We start from the raw sequence: 7481 nt of genomic DNA, 5'->3' as shown, positions 1-7481 counted from the left end.
GTGGAATTGAAGTTCGGTTTCGATCAAGACACCCCTGCCTACTTACCTTAAAAAAACGACTAATGATCAACCGATCACAGAGGTCCTTTTCCAGCAACTTCAAATCAGAAAGCCCCGACTCCCATAAAGAATGCTTGCAGATCTTTCTTTTTATTACGATGACGATATGGACCTCATTACTGTCTCATTTTCTTATATTTATATAAGTTCTTTTTTTTGGATTCGACATAACAAGAACAGAATCACGCTCTGTAGGATTTGAACCTACGACATTGGGTTTTGGAGACACACGTTCTACCGAACTGAACTAAGAGCGCTTTCCGGGAGATAAAGCAGTAAAGAAAAGGATGATTTTTGTACCGCATGCATATAGAAAAATGAAACTCTGAATTTTGTCCAATTTGAATCGATCTCAATTGATCCCTCGTTACTGCCCATAGGAGAAGTAATAGGTAGGGATGACAGGATTTGAACCCCTGCCTTGTTTTCCACATCATAATTTATTCCTCCATCTATATACAACTTTCTTGTCATTTCTTCTTTTTGGTTTCATATAATAAATGATATACATCTGAAACCCAACCTAACGTATAAAGAATGAATATTTATCGGTAATGCTCAGGAAGAAAGAAGGGGTCATCTTTTTGATTTTTATTCCACCCTCATGTACCCTTCTTTGCATTTTTTCTAAAGCCTGTTCAACCTCATATCACCTAGAACAAGTCATGGACTTCTTCAATGAAAGAAAGTCTCATGGAAACGTTTTCAACGAAATAAGAACCATACAAAATAGATTTCTTGATCTTTTTATTTAGGAAAACAGATTTTTTCGCAGTTTTATCTTTTATCCTAAAGATATGCAGAACGAGTGTATTATGAAATGTTCGTTGTCTAGCTTTGCATACATCGCTACTTAATCGTTTAGTGGTTATCGATGAAATTACTTCACCATAGAGAAAATATTATGGAAGTTTATATATATATATATATTATTGGTTGCTTTTGTTTATGTCCAATTGGAAAAGTTGATCTTCTAAATTCATATGTTTAGCCTAAAGTACATAACTTGTGTTCCTCCCTAGTTCTTGCAAAGCCACCTAATCAAGCCTCACCTCATTTGTAGTTATAACATGTTCAGCTGAAAGCAAACTCCAAATAAAATTGGTTTACTATTAGTAACACATATACTTTTTTACCTTAGCTCTTTCTTTATTGTTCATTGAGCAGTTCAAATGCTTTGATTGCTTATCATATAAGAGGTAAAAATATTCTTCATTCGTTTATTTTGTTAATTCCAAATTGCATTCAAATCCATTCTTTCTCATAACTTGAGAATATGTACAGCGCAGAACAGAAAAGAAGGCAGATTTGATGAGTTGTAGGGGCGGACCCACTTCCACTGATTTCTTGCGGGAAGGTTCTATAAGGGAAGAAGAATCAGAGCTGTGACCTGGTAACCTTGATTTCTTTCGGAACGTCATTACGAGAGTAACAAAGAAAGAATAACGTAGATAGGAAGGAGCGAGCCGAGCCCCAAGGATAATGAATTGGTATGCCGGGTGCTTACTTGAGCAAGAAGCCAAGTCATTGATAATCAAAGAAAGGTGTGAGTGAACGAGCCCAACTTTCCGATTCAAATATGACTCCTTTCCACTTTCAACAAATAGAGAAATCTCCGCTAGGCTAGCAGTGGGTAACCAACGTAGTGCCCCATTCGTTCCATGACATCCAATCAGTTCTCCTCGGATTCAATTCCAATCTCCCAATCAGTGAGAAATAGACGGTCGGATGAGATCTCGAACGTTGTCCCTACCTACTGAGGAATCAAAAGTGAACGTAGAAAAAGAGAGTGTTGGAAATGCATCGAGGAGAACTTACCTTGTGAGTCACTACTCCGGCACTGGGCAGGAATACTACTAGCGAGGCTTATAGGCGGCTAGTTCTTAAAGAAATCTGTCAGCTATAACCTAGCCTATTGAATCTGGTACGCCCGAAGCACGAAACTAGATAGGTAGCCCTACCTACGACTAGAAAAGTATCGTATTTTTTTCTTCCAGTAAATCTTCCACTCATTCCTTCCATTATGGAATATCATTTGGAGTGTATTTTCCCTCTCAAAAAAGGCTTCGCCCTCACTTCACTGAACTTATTGGAAATGCCTAGGACAGAGTTCATTCACTTGCCCAGCAGCCCTGCTCCTCATAGTTGATCCGAATTTCTATCCCTGATTGACTCAATCAGGAAGAGGAAGACTTGATAAAAGATGAAAAGAAAGGATTGATTACCTTTTTAAGTCAAGAAAAGAAAGGAAAGGGCTATTTATGAGTTTATGTAGATGAAGTTTCAGATTCTTGGATGAGCGGAACATCTTTTAGACAAATCATCTCTACCCGGGTACATAGCTTCATCCAAACCATGGATCCACGAATTGTTGACTCGCTCTAGAAAAGAGCTTCGTAGTTGGGAGCTCTGAACCGATGATCGATATGGTTTCCTAGGATGAGAACTATGGTTTACTACTTGACAATAAGAAAGTTGTTTTATCTTTTTTTCACTTTTTGAGGTGTTTTGCCTAGTCTGAATTTCCCCTTCTTCTATTTGATCAAGATGGATAGCAAAAAAGCATGAATAGGCCTACTGGGATGGAAGGAGAGAAGGACTGAACGAGAAAAGGAAATACCTCTTTGTTTACCTTGGAATGAATTGCTCAACTACTTAGGTAACGAAACGAAACGTTCATCTACGATCTTTCTTAAAAAAAGATAGGACTGTACGGCAGTTCTCGTTAGTAGATTCGCAGAACAGAAGCCTAATGCGTCCAAGAAGGTGTTAGGCGCCGAACAGGAGCTCTCATTAGGCTACGGAGCGCCATGCATTGGGAGCTAGGGCGCTTAGACATTTTCTATTTTATGGTATTTATTTATTTTTCTTCATAAGCGTCTCGTTAAGAGTCCAGTATTGGACATGCCCTTATAGGCCTAGATACAAGTTTTTGCTATTTATGATATTCAATGTAGTGCCATGACTACGGATGATTAATAGATGGGATGTTTCCCTAAAAAGAAGGCTGCGCATTAGTTAAATCTCTGTTATCCGTTGGGCCAACGTAGTAAGAAATTTTCCTCTGAAAAATGTAGCCAGAATTCATCGAAATCATTAGTCGAGGGGTACTCGTTACAAAGATCACTCCCACCTTCCCAGGTTGTGACAAGTGACGCTGCATGTGCGCCACTTGTCGCAACCTGAGAGTTTTCCCTTTTTCGTAGATCCGTTTATTCAAAACATTTTATCTCTTAAACCGTACATTCAAATCTTGAACTGTTTCACCGTTGGATTCCTCGCGTCGAGATCTTCAAAACCAGATCCCATGTTGATAGGTTTTGATGAACTTTTTTTATGAAAAAACTGGACGAAAAAAACCAGACGAAAAAACTGACTCGGGAGCACGGGTTTTTTCCTTTTCGAAAGAGGCACGCCGTGCCTCTCAAGAAAACACAACCGTGCCTCTCGCGGAAGCAAAGCCGTGCCTCGCGGAAGGAAATAAAAAGAAAACGCGTTTTTTTCGTTTCGGAGAGGCTCGACCGTGACTCTCGCGAAAGCACAACCGTGCCTCTCGCGGAAGCAAAACCGTACTTCTCGCGGAAGGAAAAAAGACAGAAAACGCGTTTTTTTGTTTCCGAGAGGCACGGCCGTGACTCTCGCGAAAGCACAACCGTGCCTCTCACGGAACCAAAACCATGCCTCTCGTGGAAGAAAAAAACAGAAAACACGTTTTTTCCTTTTTCGAAAGGTATGGCCGTGACTCTCGTGAAAGCACAACCGCGCCTCTCACGGAAGAAAAACCGTGTCTCTCGCGAAAGAAAAAAAATAGAAAACATGTTTTTTTCTGTTTCCGAAAGGCACGGCCGTGACTCTCGCGAAAGCACAACCGTGCTTCTCGCGGAAGCAAAACCGTGCCTCTCGCGGAAGCAAAACCCATGCCTCTCGCGGAAGAAAAAAAAATAGGAAATGTATTTTTTTGTTTCCGAAAGGTATGGCCGTGACTCTCGCGAAAGCACAACCGTGCTTTTCGCGGAAGCAAAACCGTGACTCTCGTGAAAGAAAAAACGCGTCTTTTTCGTGTAAAAAAGATTTTTTTTTGGAAAAAAAATTGACCCAAAAGCTAAGGAAGACCGGTTGAAAACCGAAACGTCGAAAAAACCCAAAAAAACCGTTTAAAAAGCCGAAAACGCATGCGGAAAAATAAAAAAAAATCTGAAGGAAGCGCCCAGAGTGCAACACGTGGCGGGCGGCTGAGAGCGCGCCAAGTGGCGCTATCGTTGCGAGGCTCCCGAAGGAGCGCTCATTAACTAGTTGCTCTCAGAATTCATGCTGGCATAGAGAGTTTTCTCCTTTCAAGTTTGAGGGCCAGGTTTGTTGGGCCGCGATGCGGAGAAGCCCATCTTCACGAGTTATCCTCTGTGTGAGCCGGTTGGGCTTTTGTTGTGATCTTCTCTTTGCGTTTTTTAGAATATTATATATTTCTTTCTGCTAGTGTGGGTGTTTTCACAAAATCACTAGTTAAGGTTTATCCCCTGCTAAGATCACTCCCACCTTTTTAAGTGTTGACAAGTGACGAAAATGTTGTGCGCCACTTGTGGCAATATGAGAGGTTTTACTTTTTTTACATTCATTTATTCAAAATGTTTTATCTTTTGAATCGCTCGTCCAAATCCCCAACCGTTTTAACTGTTGGATTTCTCTCCTCAAAATCCTCAAACTAAATCACAAGTTAATAGGTTTTAAAAAAATTAAAAAAATATATATAAAAGCTCGATAAAAACAAGAACCAAAAAACCGGTAATAAAAAAGTGGCAAGGGAGGGGGGATTGGAGCTCGGAAGCACGGTTGCATTTTTTCTTAAAGACCCCTTTTTGAGAAGCACAGTTGTGCTTCTCGCGGAAGCAAATCTATGCTTCCATAACAAGTAAATTGTGCTTCTTGCAGAAGCACACTTTTTTAGGAGCATAGTTGCGCTTCTCACGGAAGCAAATTTATGCCTCCACAGCAAGCAAATATGTGCTTCTCGTGTAAGCATGTTTTTTAGAAGTAAATATGTGGCTCCCACGGAACCAAATTTGTGTTGGAAATCGTTGCATAGAAAACAAAAAAAGTATACGCACACGCAATGATCTATCCATGGAGATGCATAGCAACGTGGGGGAGAGTGTGTCTACGTACCTTCGTAGACCGTAAGCGGAAGCGTTTACCAACACGGTTGATGTAGTCGTACACCTTCACGATCCGTCCCGATCAAGTACCGAACATACGGCACCTCCGCGTTCAGCACATGTTCAGCTCGATGACGTCCTCGCCTTCTTGATCCAGCAAGAGGGGCGAAGTAGTAGATGAGTTCCGGCAGCACGACGACGTGGTGACGGTGTAGGTGAAGAACTATCTCCGCAGGGCTTCGCTAAGCACAACGGAAACTATGACAGAGGATAAAATAGAGGGACGTGGTTGCTGGCACACGGCTTTGTGTATCTTGATGTGTTCCGGGTGCTAGCCCTGCCCCTCTATTTATATGTTGAGCCATGGGGTCGAAACTTGGAGAAAGAGCCTCCTCAAAGTCGGTTTTGCCCGCAAGGAAGAGTCCTTCTCGGACTTCCAAGACCAGATGCCACAGACCTTGGCGTCTGGCCTGGCCAGACGCCAGGGTCTCCGACGTTTGGCCCCATGGCCTCCGCAAAACTACTTTTGCACCAACCTAAAGCCCCGTGGGCTTTACCCTTGGCCGAACCATATCATCCTATATAGCAATCTTTACCGTCGGACCATTCCGGAGCTCCTCGTCATGTCCGTGATCTCATCCGGGACTCCGAACAACATCCGGTCACCAACATACATAACTCATATAGTACTATAACGTCAACGAACGTTAAGCGTGCGGACCCTACGGGTTCGAGAACTATGTAGACATGACTGAGACACCTCTCTAATCAATAACCAATAGCGGAACCTGGATGCCCATATTGACTCCTACATATTCTATGAAGATCTTTATCGGTCGAACCTTATAACAACATACATAAGTCCCTTTGTCCATCGGTATGTGATACGTCTCCAACGTATCTATAATTTATGAAGTTTTCATGCTGCTATTTTATCATTCTTGGATATTTTACAATCATTTTATAGCAACTTTATATCATTTTTTGGGACTAACTCATTGACCCAGTGCCCAGTGCCAGTTGCTGTTTTTTGCTTGTTTTTTACATCGGAGGAAATCAATATCAAACGAAGTCCAAACACCTCGAAACTTTTTGTGGTTTTTTATGGACCAGAAGACCACCAATGGGCCAGAGCAACACCTGGGGGGTGCCCCGAGGGGGCACAACCCACCAGGGCGCGCCCAGGTGGGTTGTGCCCACCTCGGTGGCCTCCCGCACCCCCTCTTTACCCTATAAATTCACAAATATTCCAAAAACCCTCGGGGTTAACCTAGATCAGAAGTTCCGCCGCCACAAGGCTCTGTAGCCACCGAAAACCAATCTAGACCCCGTTTCAGCACCCTTCCGGAGGGGGGAATCATCTCCGGTGGCCATCTTCATCATCCCTGCAGCCACCACGATGAGGAGGGAGTAGTCCACCCTCGGGGCTGAGGGTTTGTACCAGTAGCTATGTGTTTAATCTCTCTCTCGCTCTCTCTCTCGTGTTCTTGAGATGTCACGATCTTGATGTATCGCGGGCTTTGTTAATATAGCCGGATCATATGGTCTTTTCCCCTCTCTATCTTGTGATGAATTGAGTTTTCCCTTTGAGATTTCGTTATTATCGGATTGGATACTTTTATGGATTTGAGAACACTTGATATATGTCTTGCAATTGAATACTCGTGGTGACAATGGGGTATCGTATTGATTCACTTGATATATGTTTTGGCACTCAACTCGCGGATTCCCGAGGTGACATTGGGGTAATCTATGCATAGGGGTTGATGCACGTTCTTGTCTTTGTTTCTCCGGTAGAAATCTTGGGGCACTCTTTGAAGTTCTTTGTGTTGGATTGAATATTATGAATATGAATTTGCTTTGGTGTTATTTTAGTACGAACTCTTGGTTAGATCGATCGGAAAGAATAGCTTCGTGTTATTTTAGTACGAACTCTAGGATAGATTGATCGGAAAGAATAGCTTTGAGGTGGTTTCGTACCCTACAAACAATTCCGTCTTATGTTCTCTGCTAGATAGGAACTTTGGAGTGATTCTTCGTTGCACTTTGAGGGGTGGTTATATGATCCAGTTATATTAGTATTGTTGAGAGATTGCACTAGTAAAAGTACGGATCCTAGGCCTCATTTTCAAGCATTGCAATACCGTTTTTGTGCCCGTTTACTATTTGCTACCTTGCTATTTTTATTTATCCAGATTATAAAAATATATTTCTACCATCAATATTACACTTTTATCACCATCTCTTCGCTGAACTAGTGCACCTATACAA

General features: G+C 42.1%; 1 non-coding gene across 1 annotated transcript; it reads right to left on the bottom strand.

The window, feature by feature from the left end:
- Positions 1 to 243: 243 nt before the first annotated feature.
- TRNAW-CCA (transfer RNA tryptophan (anticodon CCA)) lies at positions 244 to 317 on the bottom strand. The gene has a single exon. It is a non-coding gene; the product is annotated as a tRNA-Trp (tRNA).
- Positions 318 to 7481: the final 7164 nt, after the last annotated feature.

This window comes from Triticum aestivum, chromosome 7D (genome assembly GCF_018294505.1).
Source record: "Triticum aestivum cultivar Chinese Spring chromosome 7D, IWGSC CS RefSeq v2.1, whole genome shotgun sequence".
Classification (NCBI taxonomy): Eukaryota; Viridiplantae; Streptophyta; class Magnoliopsida; order Poales; family Poaceae; genus Triticum; species Triticum aestivum.
This window is presented reverse-complemented; position numbering and strand designations above follow the sequence as displayed.